At 42.7% G+C, this 12150-nt stretch overlaps 1 protein-coding gene across 2 annotated transcripts in view; it reads right to left on the bottom strand.

Annotated features, from left to right (window-relative positions):
* UGDH (UDP-glucose 6-dehydrogenase) overlaps positions 1-11039 on the bottom strand; it is a 38078-nt gene extending 27039 nt beyond the window's left edge. The window contains exon 1 of one of the 2 annotated variants that reach the window (XM_081248430.1): positions 10779-11039. The gene's annotated coding sequence lies outside the window, so the exon portion shown is untranslated. The remainder of the gene's footprint in view (positions 1-10778) is intronic. The other variant, XM_081248431.1, reaches the window with a different exon arrangement.
* Between the last annotated feature and the right edge of the window lie 1111 nt (positions 11040-12150).

Below are 12150 nucleotides of genomic sequence, written 5' to 3'. Positions count from 1 at the left end.
AATCTTCTGTGTAAGATTCTCTCTGTATAGCTTTGCTTCCACCATATGTCCCAGGGTTCTATCGGTCCGGGTTTTTTTTTTTCAATAATTACTTTCTAATTTTAATAACGCTACTATATTTCATACTTTATTCTATTTTACTTTACCTGCTCTTTCTTTTTTTCCTACTCTCCCTTCCTCCCTCCCTCCCTCCGCTCCTCCTTTCCTTCTTTCTTTTTCTTTCCTCCCTCTCACCCTTCTTCTTTCCACTTTCTTTTTCTTTTCTTCCTCCCTCCCTCCTGTCTTTCTTCCTTTCCTTCCTCCCTCCCTCCCTCCTTTCTTTCCATCCTTCCTCCCTCCCTCCCTCCTTTCTTTCTTCCTTCCTTCCTTCCTTTCTTCCCTTCTTCCTTTCTTTCCCTCTCTCTTTCTTTCTTCTACTAATTCTTTCTTTCTACTTTTTCTCCCTGTTATTCTGAGCCGGGTGGATGAAAGGCTCTTGGTGCTGCAGCCAGGAGCCAGTGCTGTGCCTCTGAAGTGGGAGAGCCAACTTCAGGACACGGGTCCACAAGAGACCTCCCAGCTCCACATAATATCAAGCAGCGAAAATCTCCCAGAGATCTCCATCCCAACACCAGCACCCAGCTTCAGTCAACGACCAGCAAGCTACAGTGCGGGTCACCCTATGCCAAGCAACTAGCAAGGCAGGAACACAACCCCACCCATTAGCAGAGAGGCTACCTAAAAACATAATAAGGCCATAGGCACCCCAAAACACACCACCAGACGTGGACCTGTCCACCAGAAAGACAAGATCGAGCCTCAACCACCAGAGCACAGGAATTAGTCCCCCCCACCAGGAAGCCTACACAACCTACTGAAACAACCTTAGCCACTGGGGTCAGACACCAAAAACAACGGGAACTACGAATCTGCAGCCGGCAAAAAGGAGACCCCAAACACAGTAACATAAGCAAAATGAGAAGGCAGAAAAACACACAGCAGGTGAAGGAGCAAGATAAACACCTACCAGACCTAACAAATGAAGAGGTAATAGGCAGTCTACCTGAAAAAGAATTCAGAATAATGATAGTAAAGCTGATCCAAGATTCTATTTCCAAGATCCATAATCTTGGAAATAGAATAGACAAAATGCAAGAAACAGTTAACAAGGACCTAGAAGAACTAAAGATGAATCAAGCATCGATTAAAAACACAATAAATGAAATGAAAAATACTCTAGATGGGATCAATAGCAGAATAACTGAGGCAGAAGAACGGATAAGTGAGGTGGAAGATAAAATAGTGGAAATAACTGATGCAGAGCAAAATAAAGAAAAAAGAATGAAAAGAACAGAGGACAGTCTCAGAGACCTCTGGGACAACATTAAACGCACCAACATTCGAATTATAGGGGTTCCAGAAGAAGAAGAGAAAAAGAAAGGGACTGAGAAAATATTTGAAGAGATTATAGTTGAAAACTTCCCCAATATGGGAAAGGAAATAGTTAATCAAGTCCAGGAGGCACAGAGAGTCCCATACAGAATAAATCCAAGGAGAAATACGCCAAGACACTTATTAATCAAACTGTCAAAAATTAAACACAAAGAAATCATATTAAAAGCAGCAAGGCAAAAACAACAAATAACACACAAGGGAATCCCCATCAGGTTAACAGCTGATCTCTCAGCAGAAACCCTACAAGCCAGAAGGGAGTGGCAGGACATAATTAAAGTGATGAAGGAGAGAAACCTGCAACCAAGATTACTCTACCCAGCAAGGATCTCATTCAGATTTGATGGAGAAATTAAAACCTTTACAGACAAGCAAAAGCTGAGAGAGTTCAGCACCACCAAACCAGCTTTACAACAAATGCTAAAGGAACTTCTCTAGGCAAGAAACACAACAGAAGGAATATACCTACAATAACGAACCCAAAGCAATTAAGGAAATGGGAATAGGAACATACATATCAATAATTACCTTAAATGTAAATGGACTAAATGCTCCCACCAAAAGACACAGAGTGGCTGAATGGATACAAAAACAAGACCCATTTATATGCTGTCTACAAGAGACCCACTTCAGACCTAGAGACACATACAGATTGAAAGTAAAGGGATGGAAAAAGATATTCCATGCAAATGGAAATCAAAAGAAAGCTGGAGTAGCAATTCTTATATCAGACAAAATAGACTTTAAAATAAAGACTATTAGAAGAGACAAGGAAGGACACTACATAACGATAAAGGGATCGATCCAAGAAGAAGATATAACAATTGTAAATATTTATGCACCCAACATAGGAGCACCTCAATACATAAGGCAAATACTAACAGCCATAAAAGGGGAAATCGACAGTAACACAATCATAGTAGGGGACTTTAACACCCCACTTTCACCAATGGACAGATCATCCAAAATGAAAATAAATAAGGAAACACAAGCTTTAAATGATACATTAAACGAGATGGACTTAGTTGATATTTATAGGACATTCCATCCAAAAACAACAGAATACACATTTTTCTCAAGTGCTCATGGAACATTCTCCAGGATAGATCATATCTTGGGTCACAAATCAAGCCTCGGTAAATTTAAGAAAATTGAAATTGTATCAAGTATCTTCTCCGACCACAATGCTATGAGACTAGACATCAATTACAGGAAAAGATGTGTAAAAAATACAAACACATGGAGGCTAAACAATACACTACTCAATAACGAAGTGATCACTGAAGAAATCAAAGAGGAAATTAAAAAATACCTAGAAACAAATGACAATGGAGACACGACGACCCAAAACCTATGGGACGCAGCAAAAGCAGTTCTAAGGGGGAAGTTTATAGCAATACAATCCCACCTTAAGAAACAGGAAGCATTTCGAGTAAACAACCTGACCCTGCACCTAAAGCAATTAGAGAAAGAAGAACAAAAAAACCCCAAAGCTAGCAGAAGGAAAGAAATCGTAAAGATCAGATCAGAAATAAATGAAAAAGAAAGGAAGAAAACGATAGCAAAGATCAACCAAACTAAAAGCTGGTTCTTTGAGAAGATAAACAAAATTGACAAACCATTAGCCAGACTCATCAAGAAAAAAAGGGAGAAGACTCAAATCAATAGAATTAGAAATGAAAAAGGAGAAGTAACAACTGACACTGCAGAAATACAAAAGATCATGAGAGATTACTATAAGCAACTCTATTCCAATAAAATGGACAACCTGGAAGAAATGGACACATTCTTAGAAATGCACAACCTGCCAAGACTGACTCAGGAAGAAATAGAAAATATGAATAGACCAATCACAAGCACTGAAATTGAAACTGTGATTAAAAATCTTCCATCAAACAAAAGCCCAGGACCAGATGGCTTCACAGGTGAATTCTATCAAACATTTAGAGAAGAGCTAACACCTATCCTTCTCAAACTCTTCCAAAATATAGCAGAGGGAGGAACACTCCCAAACTCATTCTACGAGGCCGACATCACCTTGATACCAAAACCAGGCAAGGATGTCACAAAGAAAGAAAACTACAGGCCAATATCACTGATGAACATAGATGCAAAAATCCTCAACAAAATACTAGCAAACAGAATCCAACAGCACATTAAAAGGATCATACACCATGATCAAGTGGGGTTTATCCCAGGAATGCAAGGATTCTTCAATATACGCAAATCAATCAATGTAATACACCATATTAACAAGTTGAAGGAGAAAAACCATATGATCATCTCAATAGATGCAGAGAAAGCTTTCGACAAAATTCAACACCCATTTATGATAAAAACCCTGCAGAAAGTAGGTATAGAGGGATCTTTCCTCAACATAATAAAGGCCATATATGACAAACCCACAGCCAACATTGTCCTCAATGGTGAAAAACTGAAACCATTTCCACTAAGATCAGGAACAAGACAAGGCTGCCCACTCTCACCACTCTTATTCAACATAGTTTTGGAAGTTTTAGCCACAGCAATCAGAGAAGAAAAGGAAATAAAAGGAATCCAAATTGGAAAAGAAGAAGTAAAGCTGTCACTGTTTGCAGATGACATGATACTATACATAGAGAATCCTAAAGATGCTACCGAAAAACTACTAGAGCTAATCAATGAATTTGGTAAAGTAGCAGGATATAAAATTAATGTACAGAAATCTCTGGCATTCCTGTACACTAATGATGAAAAATCTGAAAATGAAATCAAGAAAACACTCCCATTTACCATCGCAACAAAAAGAATAAAATATCTAGGAATAAACCTACCTAAGGAGACAAAAGACCTGTATGCAGAAAATTATAAGACACTGATGAAAGAAATTAAAGATGATACAAATAGATGGAGAGATATACCATGCTCCTGGATTGGAAGAATCAATATTGTGAAAATGACTCTACTACCCAAAGCAATCTACAGATTCAATGCAATCCCTATCAAACTACCAATGGCATTTTTCACAGAACTAGAACAAAAAATTTCAAAATTTGTTTGGAAAAACAAAAGGCCCCGAATAGCTAAAGCAATCTTGAGAACGAAAAACGGAGCTGGAGGAATCAGGCTCCCTGACTTCAGACTATACTACAAAGCTACAGTAATTAAGACAGTCTGGTACTGGCATAAAAACAGAAAGATAGATCAGTGGATCAGGATAGAAAGCCCAGAGATAAACCCACGCACATATGGCCAACTTATCTTTGATAAAGGAGGCAGGAATGTACAGTGGAGAAAGGACAGCCTCTTCAATAAGTGGTGCTGGGAAAACTGGACAGGGACATGTAAAAGTTTGAGATTAGATCATTCCCTAGCACCATACACAAAAATAAGCTCAAAATGGATTAAAGACTTAAATGTAAGGCCAGAAACTATCAAACTCTTAGAGGAAAACATAGGTAGAACACTCTATGACATAAATCACAGCAAGATCCTTTTGGACCCACCTCCTAGAGAAATGGAAATAAAAACAAAGATAAACAAATGGGACCTAATGAAACTTCAAAGCTTTTGCACAGCAAAGGAAACCATAAAGAAGACCAAAAGACAACCCTCAGAATGGGAGAAAATATTTGCAAATGAAGCAACTGACAAAGGATTAATCTCCAAAATTTATAAACAGCTCATGCAGCTCAATAGCAAAAAAACAAACAACCCAATCCAAAAATGGGCAGAAGACTTAAATAGGCATTTCTCCACAGAAGATATACAGACTGCCAACAAACACATGAAAGAATGCTCAACATCATTAATCATTAGAGAAATGCAAATCAAAACTACAATGAGATATCATCTCACACCAGTCAGAATGGCCATCATCAAGAAATCTAGAAACAATAAATGCTGGAGAGGGTGTGGAGAAAAGGGAACACTCTTGCACTGCTGGTGGGAATGTGAATTGGTACAGCCACTATGGAGAACGGTATGGAGGTTCCTTAAAAAACTACAAATAGAACTACCATATGACCCAGCAATCCCACTACTGGGCATATACCCTGAGAAAACCATAATTCAAAAAGAGACATGTACCAAAATGTTCATTGCAGCTCTATTCACAATAGCCCGGAGCTGGAAACAACCTAAGTGTCCATCATCGGATGAATGGATAAAGAAGATGTGGCACATATATACAATGGAATATTACTCAGCCATAAAAAGAAACGAAACTGAGCTATTTGTAATGAGGTGGATAGACCTAGAGTCTGTCATACAGAGTGAAGTTAGTCAGAAAGAGAAAGACAAATACCGTATGCTAACACATATATACGGAATTTTAAAAAAAAAATGTCATGAAGAACCTAGGGGCAAAACGGGAATGAAGACGCAGACCTACTTGAGAATGGACTTGAGGATATGGGGAGGGGGAAGGGTGGGCTGTGACAAGGCGAAAGAGAGGCATGGACATATATACACTACCAAAGGTAAGGTAGATAGATAGTGGGAAGCAGCCGCAGAGCACAGGGAGATCAGCTCGGTGCTTTGTGACCGCCTGGAGGGGTGGGATGGGGAGGGTGGGAGGGAGGGAGATGCATGAGGGAAGGGATGTGGGAACAGATGTATATGTATGACTGATTCACTTTGTTATAAAGCAGAAACTAATTAAAAAAATAAATAAATAAACTTAAAAAAAAAATGGAAAAAAAAAAAAAAACAAAAAGAGACATGTACCAAAATGTTCATTGCAGCTCTATTCACAATAGCCCGGAGCTGGAAACAACCTAAGTGTCCATCATCGGATGAATGGATAAAGAAGATGTGGCACATATATACAATGGAATATTACTCAGCCATAAAAAGAAACGAAACTGAGCTATTTGTAATGAGGTGGATAGACCTAGAGTCTGTCATACAGAGTGAAGTTAGTCAGAAAGAGAAAGACAAATACCGTATGTTAACACATATATACGGAATTAAAAAAAAAAATGTCATGAAGAACCTAGGGGCAAAACGGGAATGAAGACGCAGACCTACTTGAGAATGGACTTGAGGATATGGGGAGGGGGAAGGGTGGGCTGTGACAAGGCGAAAGAGAGGCATGGACATATATACACTACCAAAGGTAAGGTAGATAGATAGTGGGAAGCAGCCGCAGAGCACAGGGAGATCAGCTCGGTGCTTTGTGACCGCCTGGAGGGGTGGGATGGGGAGGGTGGGAGGGAGGGAGATGCATGAGGGAAGGGATGTGGGAACAGATGTATATGTATGACTGATTCACTTTGTTATAAAGCAGAAACTAATTAAAAAAATATATATCCTTCCATGGGAAAAAAAAAAAAAAGATAAAATGGAGTTAGTTGCATCCAGGTAACATGGTTAAATTACACAAGGCAGTATAATCAATTAAACGACAAAATGAGGGTTAAAGTCCAGGGGGGGGAAAAATCGAAATAAGAAAGTACCTATATCAAGGCAAATGTAAAATCTAAGCTTGACCTAAAGAATGAGTAGGATTTAAAAGGAAAGATAAGTGGGGAAGGCATTCCAGATGACAGGAAGGAAATAAATAAGGACTTGAAAGACATAAATAAGGACTTATAGACAGAAATGAGTCCAGGCTTCCCTGGTGGTGCAGTGGTTAAGAATCCGCCTGCCAATGCAGGGGACGCGGGTTCAAGCCCTGGTCCGGGAAGATCCCACATGCCACGGAGCAACTAAGCCCGTGCGCCACAACTACTGAGCCTGCGCTCTAGAGCCCGTGAGCCACAACTACTGAGCCCCCGTGCCACAACTACTGAAGCCTGCACACCAGAACAAAGAGTAGCCCCCGCTTGCCGCAACTAGAGAAAAGCCCACATAGAGCAACGAGGACCCAACACAGCCAAAAATAAAATAAATAAATTAAAAAAAAAAAGAAATAAATGAGTCCAAAGAAGTGAGATCTGCCTAGTTGCACAAAAACGTGGGTGTTAAGAAGTAGTGAGAGGTAAAAATTGTCTCAGGGTGGAAATGAATTGGAAGTGGGTCTTGAATGCCCCTTTCAGGAAAGCATGACCATAAAAATCCATGAGGCTATAATTTAATAACTTAAGGTAACACAGCTGAAAGTAACCATAACAACCAAGGCATTAATATATTAGCTAAAATCTAATAAACTCCACTGAAGAAAAAAGTGGGGAGGGGGCAAAGGGAATGATCAGCTTGGAGCCTGGAAAAGGGGCATTAAGAATAAGAATGATGGAAAAAATCTTTAGGAAAAAAAAAAAAGAATAAGAATGATGGGCTTCCCTGGTGGTGCAGTGGTTAAGAATCTGCCAGCCAACGCAGGAGACACGGGTTTGAGCCCTAGTCCAGGAAGATCCCACATGCCACGGAGCAACTAAGCCCGTGCGCCACAACTACTGAGCCTGCGCTCTAGAGCCCGTGAGCCACAACTACTGAGCCCCCGTGCCACAACTACTGAAGCCCACGTGCCTAGAGCCCGTGCTCTGCAACAAGAGATGACACCGCAATGAGAAGCCCACGCACCACAATGAAAGAGTAGCCCCTGCTCACCGCAACTAGAGAAAGCCCACGCACAGCAACAAAGACCCAATGCAGCCAAAAATAAATTAATTTTTTAAAAAAAGAATATGAATAAGAATGACACAGTGTTTATTTCAGCGCTTCTAAAGAGTGACACAGAATCTGGAAGTCAGAAGTGTTCTGGTTTCACAGAGGTGGGGCAAGAAAAAAGCTTTCCGAATGCTTGGATGGCACATTCCCCCCAAATTCTTTGTTCTGATTCCACTAGGCCTTATGAGTTCAGATTGCCAGGAATCATAATACTAGAAAGGGATGGCCTGGATTTGAGACATAAGTATTCCAGACACTGGAATAAAGTTTCCCTACTGTAATAGCAAGTTTCCATTCTAGAGTATCCATCAGTCTCTTATGAGCTTAGTAATCATAAGTTACCTAAAGCCTCATTAACTCTTAGGTTTGTGGGAGGAAGAAAAAAAAAATCAACCTTCCAGATCTGCAAGGCTGAAGATCAAGTCCTGAACTGTGATGAACCTGGACTACCACTCACAGTAACCCCTTACTGGATAGGTGGCCTCTCTAATCAAAACCAGTATATCTGGAACACCGAAAAAGCAAAATCTCAAAGGATTTTTGGACCAGAGGATCTTGTGGTGTTACCACTTAATCCATAGCCAAGAGGTTATAAGGGCAGCCTATGCCCTCAGTCTCAACCAGAACATGGTTGAACCAGAACATGGGTTGAGCCCATGATGAACTCTTGGGCTCAAGAGTTTTATAAGGTACTCCCAGGCTAACACTTCTCTGCTGCTGTTCACCTCAGCACCTAGAACAGTAGGCTCTCAATAAATATTAATTGCATGAGTAATTCAATAAGGGCCTATCTTTTTGAGATGAAGACTGGTATTTGAATATCTTTATCTCAGATGCTCGATCAGAGTATTTTTGCAGATTGTCCACAATCCTATCAATCTTTCTTCTTTAGGTAGAACTTCAGCATGTCTTCTCAGAGCTACTTCTTATCTACCTTGGTTGCCAAGCCATATTCAGCTTGCCTTTCAGACAGCAGCTGGGGTAAATTATTGATGGCAAGTGGGTCTGTATTACAGAACTGCACGTGTTTTAGGGTATCCCTGCGTTGCTCTTTCATATGAAGTATGAAGTATGGCTCGCAGATGACAATGGGAAAATTACTGAAGAAGATAGATGTACAATCTGTGCAAGTCCAAATAAATTACCACTTGGAAGTTTCAACAAAATCTTCAATAAGCTTTAATACGGAGCTTGATACAGTGTTAGTGATATACTTTGCCTGACACAGATATCTTCTGATTCCATTTTCTATTTCTACTTTTATTTACCTTCTGACCCTCTACTGTGCTGTCAGGAAAATGAGAATGTTTGCTTACTGAATGAGTCAGTTTGAAATGAGTTTTTACCTCCGTATTTTGGGAAAGTCACAGCAAACCAGGCCATTCCAAAACTACTTTTCATCTAAAATTTTACAAATTCAGATCAATATTTCAGCCTAAAAGATGTGGCTAACAAATAGCGAAGCTCCTATTACAATCTAAACTGAATATAATCCCTCCACCTCCACCACTCTTCAGTATACTCTGTATAATTACCCAGTATCTAAGGCAATGGACGTTATAGCTGGATACATCAACTTCACACATCATCTTAGACATTTCCAAAAATTAAATACTAACAGATGCCTGACCCGGGAAAAATATTTAATCAGTGAGAAAGACTGTTAACCTCATATCTAAAGAGTATCATGTAAAACTGTGGAAACAGCAAGAGAGAAGATGGAGTATGTTTATTGGTTACAGGTTTTATGTTGGAGAGAGGAGTAGTACAGCAATAGGCAAAGAAATGAGATCCTTTCAATCAGGGTTGTCTATCCCTTACCTTAAACTAGATGCTAGGCACTAACAAGCACATATCAGAGCAGACAGTAACCTCTTTCATTTCCAGAACCACCCTCCGCTCCCCGCATCCCCCAAGAAACAGACCACTGTTGTCCATTTCATAGGGGATTTGAAGAAACTCAAAGACTCACTGTGTCTTTGAGGGCAGGCAGTCAGTGAACAGCTACTCCTCTGTATATCCCTGAAAAGTTCCCTACCAGTGAATCCCTCTTTTCTATATACCAAAATTCTCGACCTTACTCAATTATTTTCCTATATATAAAGAGGCATCATTTTTCAAGGTCTCACACAAACGCAATCTCCTGAAGCACCCAAGAAAGGCCTTCCCTAATATGAAATAAAGCCATTATATAGTGTGGCGGCCAACAATGGATTCCAGGACAGTCCATACAGATGTCACGACAGAATGAATGTCTTAGGATTTCGCCTTCAGAAGGACTCCCTGGTTCGTTTTCTCTTTAGTTTCTTAAGAAGGGCGACCAGCGACGTGAGGAAATCAGCAGCCCTCCATGTGAGCAGATTCTAAACACAAACAAAAGACTATGATTCTGAGACCAAAATGGGGTCCCTGACCAGAGGACCACTTCCTTTGGTGGACGTTCGGCTTTCAGAGGCGCCAGGGAAATCTCATTTAAGTCGGAAAGTGGGGAAAAGCAGAAAGAGAAGCGGTTGGAAGACTCGCGAGTCTTGAATTAAAAGCCCAAGCTCTCCCTCTTCCAGGGCAGCAGATCCAAAAGACTCTTCCCGCCCAGAGCCCAAAAGAGGAGACGGGGGGTCGTGACACTGGGAGACTGGGACCGAGCGCAGGGAGCGACTGGAAGCAGCGCGCACACCCCGCCAGGCTCCTTCCACATCCCGCCGGGACCCGGGAGCATCCCCACGGGGTGGCGGAGCCAGCCCGGGAAAGGCGCTTACCCACTTCCAGGCAGAAAGCGGTAACTGCTCCAAACCCGACCGCTCGGACAGCTCCTCGCTCTGGGCCGCGCAGCCGCAGCTTCAGCACTCCCGCCCTGCTCCGTCTGATCTCCCCTCACCGCACACCCCTCTCGGGCTGCCAAGCGCCGCACCCCGCGTCCCGGGCCCGAGCCTGTATTTAAAGGTCTCCACCCGAGAAGGCGGAGGCTTCATTCCCCCGCAGCCAAGCCCTCCCGGACTTTTCCCTCCGCTGCATCCCTGCTCCCCCTCCCGCCACTGTAGGCCGGGGCCCGCCCCTATTTCCTGCGGGCCCCAGGGGCGGTGGATACGGGGGCGTGACTAGTCGTCGCTGGGAGGGGCAGACCCCAACCCCCCCGCCGAGCCTGGGCAAATCCGCTCAGGCCAGCTCAGCGGCCCCGCCCCTGCCGCGAGCGGCGCTGGGGAGGGCTGCGTGCGCCGCAGGTCGGCCAAGGACCGAGGGCTAGGCTCCCTGTTACGCCTAGGTCAGGTTCTATTTTCCCGGTAGTCCAAAACCCGCTCTTGCCGTCTGGCCCCCGCTTCCCTCCCTGTGTCCCCATCCTGCCTCACAGCGCTGAGGTGGTGCCGCGTGCGCGCCAGGTCAGCCATACTCTGGGGCTGAGGCCCAGGGGGACCGGAAGGTCCAGGCCCCCTTTCCGGTCTCCCCAGCAGCCTAGAGGGCCTGCCTCGTCTTTCGGCCCCCTAGACCCTGTGGATTAGACGTGGCCAGCGGCTTACTCCACTCCCACGCCTTCCGGTCCCATGGGTCCGCCGCACCCTCCGGGCCCGCGGCCCAGGGTTTAGTCAGATTACCAACGACCCACCGTTTCTGGGAAGGAGGCGCCTCACGTCAGAAGGATGCTGAGTCCCGTCATGACTGGACCAGTTAGTGATCCCCGTTCTGATCCCTGGGTAGAGAAGTGGGACAGCCCTCTTGCCACATTTTCCAAATACTCCTGCCAAATTCGGGATCTGAGATGTCTGTGCATGATATATAGCAGAGAGCATGCAAGATGTAAATGCCGCCTAAGAGGAAGTGAAATTAACGTATGGAGTCTCCCACTTTTAGTGAGAGTAGTTCTGTCCCTGTTTCCCCACTCCAAGGTCATCTTAAACGTCAAATTTAAAGAAAGAAAGCACAGTCATGACTTTTTATTTCCTCTCATTGGATTAAGAATTACATCATCTAGATGGACCTACAGATTATCATGCCAAGTGAAGTAAATCAGACAAATATATGATATTGCTTATATGTGGAGTTTAAAACAAAAGTGATACAAATGAACTTATTGACAAAATAGAAGTAGACTCACAGACATAGAAAACAAACTTATGGTTACCAAAGGGGAAAGGG

This window comes from Mesoplodon bidens (assembly GCF_964165515.1).
Source record: "Mesoplodon bidens genome assembly, chromosome: 1".
NCBI classification, from domain to species: domain Eukaryota; kingdom Metazoa; phylum Chordata; class Mammalia; order Artiodactyla; family Ziphiidae; genus Mesoplodon; species Mesoplodon bidens.
The sequence above is the reverse complement of the archived record's forward strand: the minus strand, read 5'-3'. Positions and strand labels throughout refer to the sequence as shown.